This window comes from Suricata suricatta, chromosome 13 (genome assembly GCF_006229205.1).
Source record: "Suricata suricatta isolate VVHF042 chromosome 13, meerkat_22Aug2017_6uvM2_HiC, whole genome shotgun sequence".
Classification (NCBI taxonomy): Eukaryota; Metazoa; Chordata; class Mammalia; order Carnivora; family Herpestidae; genus Suricata; species Suricata suricatta.
Genome location: NC_043712.1, coordinates 52,058,867 through 52,074,181, shown reverse-complemented (window position 1 = coordinate 52,074,181; position 15,315 = coordinate 52,058,867). Strand labels below are relative to the sequence as shown.

General features: G+C 40.8%; 1 pseudogene; it reads left to right on the top strand.

Moving 5' to 3' along the window:
* Positions 1-8,427: 8,427 nt before the first annotated feature.
* On the top strand, positions 8,428-8,777 carry LOC115275928 (annotated as a pseudogene).
* Positions 8,778-15,315: the final 6,538 nt, after the last annotated feature.

Genomic DNA, 15,315 nt, shown 5'->3' with positions numbered 1-15,315 from the left:
CACTGTTTGTCTCTATCTCTCAAAAACAACTGAACGCTAAAAAAAAAAAAAAAAAAAAAAAATCTAAAAATAAATACATCAATAAACTTAGAAATGTTGTCTGTGAAACAGTATCAGTTTTTTTGGGTGTTGGGTTTTTTTTTATGCTTCCTGTTTACAAGTGTAGCTGGTCCTCTCTGCATACATTGATTTGCTTCTCTTGCTTTCTCTTTCAGGAACCACCTATTTACATGCCCGTTTTTTATATAGGATATCTTTTCCTTTTTAATTGATTTGTTGAAGTTCAGTACATATTCTGGATACTACCTATCACTTTCTCAATTGTGTGTGAGTTTTCAATATCTTTGTCCTATTTGTGACTTATCTTTTCATTCATATTTGAGGTCTTTTTTGTCCAGAAGTTTTCATATTAATATTCATAATGTTCAAAACTGATGGTCACCAGAGAGGTGAGTGGGGGGATGCATGAAATAGATGATGGGATTAAGGAGGATACGTGTGATGAGCACTGCCTGTTGTATGGAATTGTTGAATCACTACATTATACACCTGAAATGAATATTATACTGTATGTTAATTAATAGAATTTAAATAGAAACTTTAAACAATATTCAAAGTGTTCAGTCTTTTCCTCTATGTTTTATGCTTATTGTGTCTCATCTAAGAAATCCTTTCCTACCCTGAGGGACAGGGTATAGGATATTCTCCGATATTAACTTCTAAATTTCCTAAAGTTTTGCACTTCACAATAAAATCTTCAATCCATCTACAATTTACCTGCTTGTGGTGTGAAGTGAGGATCTAATTTTCTCTCACGCACATAACGAATTATTCCAGCACCATTTATAGGACAGCTCAATGATCTATGACACTAATTCTGTCACATGCAAATAGATCTATGTCCAGCCTTGCATTCCGTTCTATTGGTCAAATTGTCCATCTTGGTGCCAATACCATACTTTCTTCATATTATAGCTTCAAAACAAGATTGCATACAGGAGCACCTGGGTGGCACAGTTGGTTAAGCATCTGACTCGTGATCTCAGCTCAGGTCAGCTCACTGTTCATGAGTTCAAGCCCCATATTGGGCTGTGTGCTGATGGCACGGAGTTTGCTTGGGATTCTCTGTCTCTCCTTCTCTCTGTCCATCCCCCACTTGTGCTCTCTCTCTCTCTCTCTCTCTTTCTCTCAAAATAAGTAAATAAACTAAAAATATAAATAAATAAAATTTCATACTTCATTGGAACAAGTTCTCTCTTCTTTAAGGAACATTAAAACATTGTTTTGACAAGGGAGGCAATTGCTATAATCAGTTTACAGCCTGGAGTATTATATTACATCAGGTGTTACAAATTCTTTCTACTGAATGCCAAAAGATTAGATATTTATTGTCACTGAAAGAAGTCTTTACAGATAGTTTGCTAATGTATCCTTTCCTTCTTCAAATCCAGTGACAGGAAATTCACTTGTTCTATTTCTCTGAACTATAGACATTTCTAAATTTCTGTCTTTACCTAGATGATATAGTCACCTGGTTGAAAAACTAGAAAGTAAAAAAAAAAAAAAAAAAAAGTTATATAATCCCCCTCCCCCCATATCCCTATCTGCCCAGCTGCCTCACTTCCACAGGTCATTACTTTTCTTAATTTCTTTAGTATCTTTCCAGGAATTCTTTCTGCATATATAACAAATATAAATATGGATCTTCTTACTTTTTTTTTACCCAAAAAGGTGTCCACCTTTTTTCTTCATGTACCATACATTTTAAGACCCTTTGTACATCAACACATAGACAATGTCCTATTTACTTTCACATTTCATTTTATTTTACGTATGTATGTATGTATGTGTTTAGCTACCCTACCACTGATAGACCTTTAGTCGTTTTCAACCCTTTGCTTTCGCAAAAATTGCTGTAGTAATGATCCTTGTACAGACATCTTTTTCCCGTGGGTAAGAATCAGATACGGCATACGTTTCTAGAAGTAGAAATGCTGGGTCAAAGGCTGGAGGTGTGAGTCATCCTGGAGGATGTTACCAAATCCCACCAGAGGCATCGAACCAGTTTATACTCCCACAAGAAGTATCTCAGAATGCCATTTCCACACAGTTGCACCCACAGAACACGTTAGGCAAACTTGGGAGTTCTGCCAGTCTTCCAGATGCTCACATTCCCTACTCCTTCTGTTGGATTACTAGTCTTTGTCTTCTCAGTTTCTAGAAGCTCTTTCTTTACTACGAAGACCAATCCCTTGTTTATAATAGTGGTTGCAAATGTTATGCCTCAGTTGTCTGTCTTTTTATTTTATGTAATTTTTTTTGCTTTTGCTTTAATTTTCATGCAAACTTTGCTTCTATGTAATCAATTTATCCAACTTTTCTTTTATGGCTTCTGGATTTCAAGTCAGAGTTTGAAGGGCCTTTCTCACACCAAGGTTTTAAAGGATTCCCTTCTGTTTTCTTCTAGAACATTTATGGTTTTATTTTTCACACTTAAATATTATATCCATTAAATATTATATCCAGGAATTTATCCTAAGATAAGGTGTGAGATATGGTCCTAACTTCATATTTTTTAGATGCCAGTATTACGAGGCCTTATAATGTTTAATATTGCATATAGCTATCTTTCATCGTTTCTTTCATTTTCAGGGTTTTCTTACTCTTTTTTTTTGAGAGCAAGAGTGCATGCACAAGTGGGGGAGGGGTAGAGGGAGAGAGAGAAGGAAAGAAACAATCTTAAGTAGATTGTGTACCCAGCATAGAGTTCCATCTCACAACTGCGAGATCATGACCTGAGCCAAAATCAAGAGTCCAACGCTCAACCAACTGAGCCATGCAGCCGCCCCTTACTATTTTTTAATATACAATTTAGGATCAAATCTTCAAAACTGGGATCACCTGGGTGGCTCAGTCAGTTAAGCGTCCAACTTCAGCTCAGGTCACAGTCTCACAGTCAGTGAATTTGAGCCCTGTGTCAGGCTCTGAGCTGTCAGCACAGAGCCTGGAGCCTGCTTCAGATTCTGTGTCTCCCTCTCTGCTCCTCCCCCACTCATGTTCTGTCTCTCTCTATCTCTCAAAAATAAATAAATGTTTAAAAATTATTTTTGTAATTTTCAACAAAATAGACTTATTGAGTTCCTCTCCCCCCTTTCTCTCAAAATAAATAAATAAACATTAAAAATTAAAACTAAACAAAACCAAAACAAACAAACAAAAAACCAGGGCACCTGGCGGCTCAGTTGGTTAAGCATCCAACTTCAGCTCAGGTCATGAGCTCATAATTTGTGAGTTGTCCATACGGAGCCACACGGAGCTCTGCTTTGGATCCTCTGTCCCCTGTCTCTGTCCCTCTTCAGCTTGGCTCTTTCTCTCTCTCTCTCTCAAAAATAAATAAATATTTTAAAAATAAATAAACTTATTAAAATGTTTGTTAGAATTGAATTAAATTTATAAAGTACTTTAGGGAGAATTATATTTGTGGTTCCAAGTCTTATTTTACATCTTTAAGAATTTTTTTTTCATGTTTTCTGCCTGTGGGTCTTAGTCATTTTGGGGTTTTGGGGATTTTTTTTCTTTTACTTATTTTTGAGAGAGAGACAGAGTACAAGCAGGGGAGGAGCAGAGAAAGAGGGAGACAAAATCCATGAAGCAGGCTCCACACTCTGAACTGTCAGCACAGAGACTGACAAAGGGCTCGAACTCACAAACCATTAGATCATGACCTGAGCCAAAGTCAGATGCTTAATCGACTGAGCCACCCAGGCACCCCAGGGTCTTAGACATTTCTTTTATTTAGTTTATTCCTAGGTATTTTAATTTTGTTGTTGTTGCTATTATAAACGTACTTTTTCTTCCGTTTGTCTGGTCATGATGGGCATATATATGTAAAGCTACTAAGTTTGTACCTAACTTATTTATTTTATTGAGTAGTTTCTTGTTCAATTATCTTGGGTTTCTCAAGTTTACAATCATATCAGCTACAAATAGTGATAGTTTTACTTTCTCCTTCCAATTTTTATACTTGTAATTTCTTTCTCTTGTCTAAGTACCTTACCTAAAATCTTTGGCACCTTGTTACATAATAGTGGTGGTAACAGACATCCTTATCTTGTTCCCGACTTTATTGGAAATGTTTCTAAGTTCTGCCATTAAGTGTGAGGTTGGGTTTTGAACTGAAAGCAATCTATTTTGCCATGTGAAGGAAATATCTATCTATATCTATTTTATTCAGTATTTTTTCAAGCAGAGTTTGTAATTTGGTCAAATGTATTTGTTTTCAGCATCTATGGAGATAATTATACAATTTCCTCCTCAAATTAGTATAATGAAACATATTAAAATATTACCAATATTGAAATCTCTCCAATGAGCTCCCGCTCATATCTCATTTCCTCCTGCTTTCTGGCCACAGCCTCCTTTTTCTCACCATCTTCTTCATAAGTTCTCCTATTTCTGCTTTGGGTCTCCTTTTAGAGAAGGAACTTCTTATATTTTTCAAAAACTTCATAGCAAAATGTTTGGTGACTCTTTTTGTCATTATTTTTCAGTGTCTCTCCTCCGGTTAGTTTTGCTGCTGTTTCTCACCTTGTATTATTTCAGTGTCTTGGTTTTGGTATCCTGCCAGCTCCCTTTCTGTTCCTCATTACGGAATGAATTGAGTTTCCCTCGCCCAGCTATTCGTAGTAATTGCTTTCAGAGAGTACGTTTTGCTAGCATTTTCTGAGATGAGTTACTACTGAGCCATTGCATTATTTTCCACGTATTTTTGTTGCATGCCATGAAAACTTGCACCCCTCTCCAATTTTTTTTTCACTGCTACACATTTCATATTTATAAAGGCTGAACTACCTGGATTAGCTATGTTACCATGAATGAAGCTATTTTCTTTTACCTTTTTTTTTTTTTTTGCATTACCAAGATACCCATATCATTATCATCAGGTTTTTAATGATTTGATGATGGGTGGCAGAATAGTAGACAAGTCTTGTTTTCTTTTTTGAAGTGGAAATAAGTTTTTCTCAAATTATAAAGTTCAATATTTTAATTTTTAAAATGCAGACAATACGGAAACGTGGCTCTGTGATTCCACCGTAAATAATTCATTCCTGTTCACATTTTGTTGTTCTAGGTTTTCAAGCTTTTTTCTAAACATCCTCACAAAGTATACATGCTCACATGCATTTTTCCAATGAAATCCTCACATGTATTCTGTTTTGTAGTCTTTTATCACAGTCCTTTTTCTGTATTAGTAAATAGAGACCTATAGCTTTTCAATGGATACGACATCATTTATACTACCAGTCTTCTGTTGACTTAGGTGATCTCCCGTTTTTCACTATGTAAAAAATATTTCCATCAATGTTTTTGGCTCTTGTCTCGTTTTCTCGTTTTTTGTGAAGTGTATTTGACATAGATGGCATGTATGTATGGCATCGATACTTGATCTTTTTATACATTATAAAATGGGCCCCACAACAAGACCATTCACCATCTATCACCATACAAAGTGACTATACTAGTCCTGACTATAAACAGTATTGACTATATTCCCTAGGCCACACCCTCGTGACTCCACCCCCGTGACTTATTTATGTTGTAACTGGAAGTTTGCACTTCTTAATCCCCTCCATTCACTTCACCCATAACTCTCCTCCCTCTGGTAATCAACAGTTTGTTTCCTGTATCTATGAATTTGTTTGAGGATTTCTGTTTGTTTATTCATTTGTTTTATATTTTAGATTTCACACATAAGTGGAATCACGTGGTATTTGTCTTTGTCTGACTTATTTCACTTAGCATAATACCCTCGAGGTCCATCTATTCTGTGGCAAATGACAAGATTTCATTGTTTCTATGACTGAGTAATAGTCCGTTATAATATTTCACACACCTTCTTTATTTATTCATTCGCTGTTAATGGCTCTTAGGCTGCTTCCATATCTTGGCTACTGTAAATCATGCTGCAGTGAACATAGGGGTGAATATATCTTTTCAAATTGATTTTTGTTTTTGTTTTCATAAATACCCAGAAATGGAATTGCTGAATCATATGGTATTTTTATTTTTCATTTTTTCAGGAACCTCCATACTTTTTTCCATGGCAACTGTACATCCCTACTAACAGTGCATAAGGGTTCCTTTTTTCCTCCTCCTTGCCAACACTCATTATTTTTTGTCTTTTTGAAAATAGCCAATCTAGTTATGTTCTTTTTAAATTTTTAAATGTTTGTTTATTTTTGAGAGAGGGAGGAAGACAGAGCATGAGTGGGCAAGGGGCAGAGAGAGAGACACACGCAGAAATGGAAGCAGGAGCCTCCAGGCTCTGAGCTGTCAGCACAGAGCCCGATGTGGGGCTCTAACCCATGAACCCGGAGATCATGGCCTGAGCTGAAGTCTGGGGTTTAACTGACTGAGCCACCCAGGTTCCCCAATCTAGTTATTTTCTTAAAATGTATTAACATTAAGTAGAAAATCACTAGGTATCACTAGGGTATAGCTATTTTAAAAGCAAATCACTGTTTATCAAATAAAACTTCAATTAAGCTTGACTATAACCTAACATTTATATATTGATTTTTTCTACTACACTAGTTATAAAATGTTCCTACTCTAAAATAATTTATAAACAAATCTCAAATAAATGAGAATCCCTAATTCACAGAAAGTTTTTGTCCACCCCCCAAAATTTTTGTTTTAACATTACAGTTCATCTAACACTTCTGCCTTTCTAGAAAAGGCAATGGTGTGTGTGAGTCCTTTACCATGTCTTTCACCGAATAAGAGATTATAAGAGTGACCATAAAAAGACTGGTTTCTCTTAAGTTTATTTATTAATTTTGAGAGATAGAGAGAGCGAGAGAGAAAGCATGAATGGGGGAGGGGCAGAGAAAGAGGGAGAGAGAGAATCCCAAGCAGGCTCCATGTTATCAGTGCAGAGCCCAAAATAGGACTCCATCTCACAATCCGACGCTTAACCCAACTAAGCCACCCAGGTGCCCCAGACTGGTTGTTTTTAAAGTCAGATTCAACAAAGTATAATTTGTGTATGGAAAAGTACTCTATTGAATGTACAGATTTAACGAGTTTTGACAAATGCATACAGTCCTCTAACCACAATCAAGGTATAGAGCAGTTCCATCAGCCTAACAAATTTGTTCATGCTTCTTTATTGCAAATCCCATTCCCAGCTCCAGGCCCTGGCAACCCCTGACCTGTTTTCTATTCATGCAGTTTTGCCTTTCCCAGAATTTCAATTAGATTCATATAGACTTTTGAAATTGGCTTCTCTCAGTTTCAGCCAGCTTTGAAACTGGCTTCTTTTGCTCTAAAGAGAAAAAGAGATAAGGGTTGATGTTGCAGTCCAAGATCTTCAGGGCTTGCTGGTAGGCAGGACCCAGGGAGGGTTCTGTGTTTCAGTCTCAGGAGAGACTTACTTCAGGAAACTCAGCTTTTGATCTTAAGACCTTCAACTGATCAGACAATGCCCACCACATTAAGGAGGATAATATGCTCTACTCAGAATCTAACACCTGGATGGCTCAGTTGGTTGAGCCTCCAACTTCAGCTCAGGCTATAATCTCACAGTTTGTGAGTTCAAGCCCTGCATTGGGCTGGCTGCTGTCAGTGCAAGGCCTGCTTTTAGATCCTCTGTCCCCCTCTCTCTCTCTGCCCCTCCCCTTCTCAAAAATAAATAAACATTTAAAAATATATAATGATTATTAATCACATCTAAAAATATGCATTTGTAAATAATATCTAGACTGGTGTTTGACCAAACACCTGGGCACCATAACCTAGCCAAGGTCATGTGATATTAATTGTCACATATGGTAAGTGTATGTTTAACTACCAAACTGTTTTCCAACGTGGCTATACCCTTTTGTATTCCCACCAGCAATGTATGAGTGTTCATGTAAGTGTATTTTTTAAAACCTTCATTTATTCAATATTTATTACACATACACTATCTGCCACAAGCCCTGGGATGTAAAGAAAAAAAATTTGTAAACATCCAAAGGAATATTTTCTTTTTTTTTAATGTTTATTTATTTTTTAGAGAGAGAGACAGAGCATGAGCAGGGGAGGGGCAGAGAAGGAGAGAGACACAGAATCTGAAGCAGATTCTGAGATGTCAGCACAGAGCTTGAACCCACAATGGTGAGATCATGACCTGAGCCAAAGTTGGACACTTAACTGACTGAGCCACCCAGGTGCCCCTAGGAAGTACATCTATTCTAACACAAGTTTAAAAGGCTGACTATGCTGTTCAGTGTTACATAGCTATTAAACCTAGTTTACTAGGCAGTTTATCACATCCTTCAAAATTTGGCTGGCATTTAAAAATTGAACCATATTCCCTTTCTCGGTCCCCACCATCTTGGTGGCTGTTCTTGGTTGGCACCATCCGGTACTTAAGGCAGGAAGATGGTGGGCACTGAGAAGAGGAAAAAGTCACTGGAATTGATCAATTCTAGGTCCCAACTCACTATGAAAAGTGGAAAGTAGGTGCTGGAGCACAAGGAGACTCTGAAAATGATCAGACATGGCAAAGCTAACTGGTCATTCTCTCCAACAACTGCCCAGCCTTGAGGAAATCTGAAATAGAGTAAGGCACCACGTTGGCCAAAACTGGTGTCCATCACTACAGTGACAATAATATCAAATGAGGCACAGCGTGTGGGAAATACTACAGAGCAGGCATGCTGGCTATCACTGATCCAGGGAATTCTCGTATCATTAGAAGCATACCAGAACTGGGGCACCTGGGTGGCTAAGTCGGGAAAGCCTCCAACTCTTGATTGTGGCTCAGGTCATGGTCTCAATATTTGTGAGATCAAGCCCCACATGGGGCTCTGTGCTGACAGCAGAGCCTGCTTGGGATTCTCTCTGTCCTTCCCCTACTTGTTCTCACTCTCTCAAAATTATAAACATTAAAAAAAATTTTTTTTAATGTTTTATTTTTATTTTTGAGAGAGAGAGAGAGAGAGAGAGAGAGAGAATGTGAGCAGGGGAGGATCAGAGAGAGAGGGAGACACAGAATCAGAAGCAGGCTCCAGGCTCTGAGCTGTCAGCACAGAGCCCGATGCAGGGTTCAAACCCACAAAGGGTCAGATCATGATCTGAGCCGAAGCCAGATGCTTACCTGACTAAGCCACCCAGGCATCCCTAAATAAACTTTAAAAAAAGAAGAAGAAGTGGTGCCTGGGTGACTCAGTCAATTAAGCATCTGACTTCAGCTCAGGTCAAGATCTCATGGTTTGTGGGTTTAAGCCCGGAGTTGGGCTCTGCATGGACAGTGTGGAGCCTGCCTGGGTGTCTCTCTCTCTCCCCTTCTCTCTGCCCATCAACCCCTCATGTGCCCGTGTGCATTCTCTCTAACTCTCAAAAATAAATAAACTTTATAAATAAATTTTTAAAAATAAATAAAACCTACTTTTAAAAAAGAAGGAGGAGAAGGAGGAAGGGGAGGTGGGGGAGAAGGAAAAGGAGAATAAGGAAGAGAAAAAAGGAGGAGGAGGAGGAGGAGGAGAAAAGAAGCATGTCAGAACAGACTGGTGAAATAAATCATGCAAAATATTTCTTTAATAAAACTGGCCGGAGCTTCTTAGAAAACAAAAATGAACCAGATTATACATGGCCTCAGCAGAGACCAGTATCTTAAGTAGAAGGCAAAAACCAGAAAACATAAATGGTGCTGGTAGAAGAGCAAACGCTTCCCACCGTGACCGTCATTCTTACTTTCCTGCGAAGTAGACGTCAGCTGTTACTGAGGCCGGAGAGGGGTACGTCTGTCAGCCATGACTCATCAGGGAACAGAGGGAGGAACAACTTCTTCCCGCCCTTCTGGAGGAAGGCGCTTAGCCCAGGGCCGGCCAGTCAGCTCATTACCACGGGCGATGCTGTCCCTCCTTCCCTGCAGGGAGCTCTGCCCGCCTCAGCATGCGCCTCAGCTGCGGGCATGCGTGCATCTGCCTCCGAAATCAAGTGACGCCTCAGTGGTCACTACAGCCACGGGGATCACAGGCAGTGGCCTTGATGGGAAATGAGCAGAATTAGCCCAGTGTTTATAACGTTCATTTTTAGCTTCACATTGCCCTTTAGCAGCATGGGAAATCGATGACTCGGAAATCAGGAAGATGAACAGGTATTAGTACCAAATGGGTCCTTCTTCTCCAAAGTCCCAGAGGTGGGGCTTCCCGCGGCAGCTTGCTGGGTTTTCAGAACTGTTCCCAGCTGGGGCCCCCAGCACTGGCCTCACACTGCCTCCTTGCTGGACCAGGAACTGTCTCTGTACCTCTCTCTTTCTGGATTCCACCTCTCTCTCTCTCCTCTCACTTTGGTTCTCTGTCCACCTGCTGGGGCCCATGGCGGCCCCTCCTCACCCACCCCATCACCAGGAGGACACTACAGTGTCTGGAGAGGGGACCTGCTCTGTCATCAGTCTATCATGTCCTCTTGTCTCCATCCCATTCCCTGCTCCCACGCTTCTGTTCATTTTTCTTTATCTTGCTTTCCCTTTGCTGCCCCTCTCCCCAGCCTAAGCCTCAATGCCCTCACAAAGGCAGACATGCACCTTTCACCCCAAGGGAGATGCTCAGGGCTGTGGCAGATGGCCAGCCACCCAACTCCACGCCTAATAACACAGGCCACAAGATGAAATCCTGGTGAACGGATCTCCGGAGCGAAGAGATGTACCTTCTTCGCAGACATAAGCCGTGTGGCACAGAGCCGTCATCTGTGGCTACTAATGAAGAGACATTCACTTCAACACTCTTGTCTGGCTGGAACCTTCACACACCCACTTCCCCTTCTTCTTTATCAACCACACCCAGGTTTAGTGAGTGCAACGACGACGTGTCAAGGCACAGATAACTACATTCCCTACCTCTTCACCAAGGAAGATCGGTGAGATGTGATGGCTGTGGGTTGAGGCTTCAGGAAAAGCCCATTACAGCAGGCTGACCAGCTAAGACATGACCTACCCTTTTGCCTTTTCCCCTTTACTGTGGGTTAATTGTGCCCTCCCCCCCGTATGTTGAAGTCCTAATTCCTAAAATTGACTGTATTTGGGCATAGGGCCTTAAAGTGGTAACTCAGTTAAAATGAGGCTTATCAGGGTGGCCCCTAAACCAGTATGGCTGGTGCTTTTAGAAGAAGAGGAGGTGAGGTCACAACGTGAGATGGCGAGGGAAGACCGGGTGAGGACACAGGAAGAAGCCAGTCAGCTGTGACACAAGGAAAGGGGCCTTAGAAGAAACTAACCCTGCCCACAGCCTGCTCACCGACCTCAGACCCCCAGAACTGTGATAAAATAACGTTCTGGGTTTTTAAAAAAATTTTTTAATGTTCATTTATTTTTCAGAGAGAGACAGAGACAGAGCGTGAGTGGGGGAGGGGCAGAGAGAGAGGGAGACACAGAATTCGAAGCGGCTCCAGGCTGTGAGCTGTCAGCACAGAGCCCCATTCGGGGCTCAAACCCATGAACCATGAGATCATGACCTGAGCCACAGTCGATGCTTCACGGACTGAGCCACCCAGGCACCCCTAAATTTGTTGTTTAAGCCACCTAGTCTGTAGTACTTCGTTATGGTAGCCCTAGCAAAGTAATACAACTTTCCTTCCCGCCTCCAAATAGATGTGATGGAATCAGCCGCACATGCCAATCCTGAAAACCTGTGCTCCTGTAGGAGGTGCGGCAGAGCGTGAGACCGGAGCCGGGACGCCAACGGCGCCGCGCAGCTCTCCAGCCTACATCTGTCGTTGCAGGCCTCTATCAGCAGCCAAATGCAGCTCCTAAAGAGTACGCCTTGTTACCAGCTGCGTGCTTTTTCCTCGGCCGGGATCTCTAACCTTCCTTGCAAAATCCTCCGACCACCTCTTCTGTGATTTTCTGGGACTCCTCAAAAGGAAGCCTCACATGCAGCAACCTACTGACTCCAGGTTCTTCCTCTTGTCTGTCTTCCCCTGTGCACAGCGCCTGTGAAGTCACCCAGAAGACACCCCCCCACCATTGCCACTGACACTGAAGATGGAATCTTTGGGAGCTCTCCAAAGCCAACCCCCAGATCTAACCCTGGTGACCTCTGCCCCACCTGTGCCGTCCTCGCCATCAGGTCCTGAAGCACCAGGGCCTCATGACCCTGGAGTCCCTGACACATCAGCTCCTCCAGCCTCCAGCTCAGCCCACTGCAGGGAGCCAGGCATGTCTTAGGTCCCTCCCTTCAGTCACTTCAAAATGTCTCTCTTCAAATACAAAGTAAAGTCATCGTTTAGATGATTTTCTCTTTCCAAAAATGTTTGCACCAGAAGAAGCATTTATGGAAGTCAGTTGCACTTAAGTCAAAAGTATCCAAAAACCTCTGTGAAATTCCAAATCCAGAGACCCAAACTATAGGATTCAGGAGAATGCCGGACTGTGTTAAGATCAGATGAAGTTGACAGCGGACAAGCACTGCTGATTAATGTAGTAACTCAAGTGGAAAAGTTCTATCTGTGGGAGCCCAAAAGCACTTTGGAGCAATCTCAAAGTCCACATTGTCCTCTGTTACTATGAAATGATTATATCAGAGCGAGGGAAGAAAGCATTAAAAAATCTCCCAACCTGTTTACCTTTCTCCCCTGAGTTTTGGGCAATCACCTCACTATCTAATTATTTTACAGCAGGATTTTTTACATCTGAAAACACCTCTTTTCCAGGCTAAAGGGAAACATACACTGAGGTTCACAGTAGCTCTTTCATGGAGGAAGGATTATGAATCATTATTTCTTCCTTATACTACCCTGTAACTTCCGAAGTTTCCATAAGGATACTGTGCGTGTGCTATAAAAAGAAAAATATGCTGTTTTGTTCTTTAATTGTTTTTTAATGTTTATTTATTTTTGAGAGAGAGAGAGAGAATGAGTGCGGGAGGGGTAGAAAAAGAGGGAGACACAATCTGAAGCAGGCTCCAGGCTCTGAGCTGTCAGTACAGAGCCTGATGAAGGACTTGAACTCACAAACCATGAGATCATGACCTGAGCAGAAGTCAGTCTCATAACCAACCGAGTCAACAAGGTGCCCCAAAAGGTGCTGTTTTTTATAATTACTTTCTTTTTTAAAACATACTTGTTTAATTTACATACAAGTTAGCATATAGTCCTTAATACCTTTTACCCATTTAGCCTTATGTTTTGTTCCCCTCCCTGTTTATTATTCTTTTTGCATCCCTTCCCTTATGTTCATCTGTTTAGTATCTTAACTTCCTCACATGAGTGGAGTCATATGGTATATGTCTGTCTGACTGACTAGTTTCTCTTAGCATGATACCCTCCAGTTCCATCCACATAGTTGCAAATGGCAAGATATCATTCTTTTGTATTTCCAAGTAATACTCCATTGACTTATATACCTCATCTTCTTTATCCACTTATCCATTGATGGACACTTGGACTCTTTCCATACTTTGGCTATTGTCAATAGCGCTGTTATAAACATTGGGGTGCATGCACCTCTTTGAAATAGCACACCTGTATCCCTTGGGTAAATACCTAGTAGTGCAATTGCTGGGTCATAAGGTAGTTCTAGTTTTAATGTTCTGAGGAACCTCCATACTGTTTTCCAGAGTGGCTGCACCAGTTTGCATTCCCTCTAGCAGTGCAAGAGAGATCCTCTTTCTCCAAATGCTCACCAACATCTGTTGTCACCTGAGTTGTTAATCTTAGCCATTCTGACAAGTATGAGGTGATATCTCATTGTGATTTTAATTTGTATTTCCCTGATGATGAGTGATGTTGAATATTTTTTCATGTGCCAGTTGGCCATCTGGATCTCTTTTTTGAAGAAGTTTCTATTCATGTCTTTTGCTCATTTTTTCACTGGATTACTTGCTTTTTGGGTGCTGAGTTTGATAAGTTCTTTATAGATTTTGGATACTAACCCTTTATCTGAAATCTCACTTGCAAATATCTTCTCCCATTCCATTGGTTGCCTTTTAGTTTCGCTTATTATTTCCTTCACTGTGCAAAAGCTTTTTATTCTGAGGTCCCAATAGTTTATTTTGGCTTTTGTTTCCCTTGCCTCCAGAGACATGCTGAATAAGAAGTTGCAGTGGCTGAGGTCAAAGAGGATTTTGCCTGCTTTCTCCTAAAGGATTTTGATGGCTTCCTGTCTGTCTTATGTTTAGGTCTTTCATCCATTATGAATTTATTTTTGTGGATGGTGTAAGAAAGGGGTCCAGGTTCATTCTTCTGCATGTCGCTGTCCAGTTTTCCCAGCACCATTTGCTGAAGAGGATGTCTTTATTCCTTTGGATATTCTTTTCTGCTTTGTCGAAGATTAGTTGGCCATACGTCTGTGGGTCTATTTCTGGGCTATCTATTCTGTTCTATTGATCTGAGTGTCTACTTTTGTGCCAATACCACACTGTCTTGATGACTACAGCTTTGTAATACAGCTTGAAGTCCTGGAGTGTGATGCCTCCAGCTTTGGGGTTTATTTTCAAGGTTGCTTTGGCTATTTGGGGTCTTTCCTGGTTCCATACAAATTTTGGGATTGCTTGTCCTACCTCTATGAAGAATTCTGGTGTTATTTTGATAGGGATTGCAAAAGATGCTGTTTTTAAAAAGAGAGGAGGTGTGCCTGGGTGGCTCGAATGGTTAAGCATCTGACTCTTGACTTCGGCTCAGGTCATGATCTCATGTTTGTGGGTTTGAGCCCACATCAGGCTCTGCACAGACAGCTTGGAGCCTGCTTGGGATTCTCTCTCCCTCTCTCTGTCCCTCCCCTGCTTGTGCACATGCTCTCTCTCTTTCTCAAAGTAAATAAACTTTAAATCAATACATAAATACATAAATAAATAACAAGAGGAAAATCTGGTTTCCTTTCAGATTTATAAAAACCCAATTCAAACTATTAAACATTTCTATTGTTTCCTTTTTGGATGGAAAAATGGATATGCCAGCAGCTTGCATTTATCAACACCACTAACATGATTATTTGATTCTAAACTCCTCAGCGCCAAAGAGTTGCTTTTCCCCATTTGGTGCCCTTGTTAAATTGAATGCTTTAGACATTGTGAATATAATCTAAATAATCTAAGTCAGACAATTAAAAACAAAACGTTTAGGGGTGCCTGGGTGGCTGTGTTGGTTAAACATCTGACTCTTGGTTTCAGCTCAGGTCATGATCCTGTGGCTTTGTGGATTCAAGCCCCGCATGGGGCTCTGTGCTGACAGTGCAAAGCCCGCCATGGATTCTCTCTCTCCCTCTGTCTCTGCCCCTCCCGCACTTGCACTGTGTCTGTCTCTCTCAAAAAAAAATTTCAGGGGCGCCTC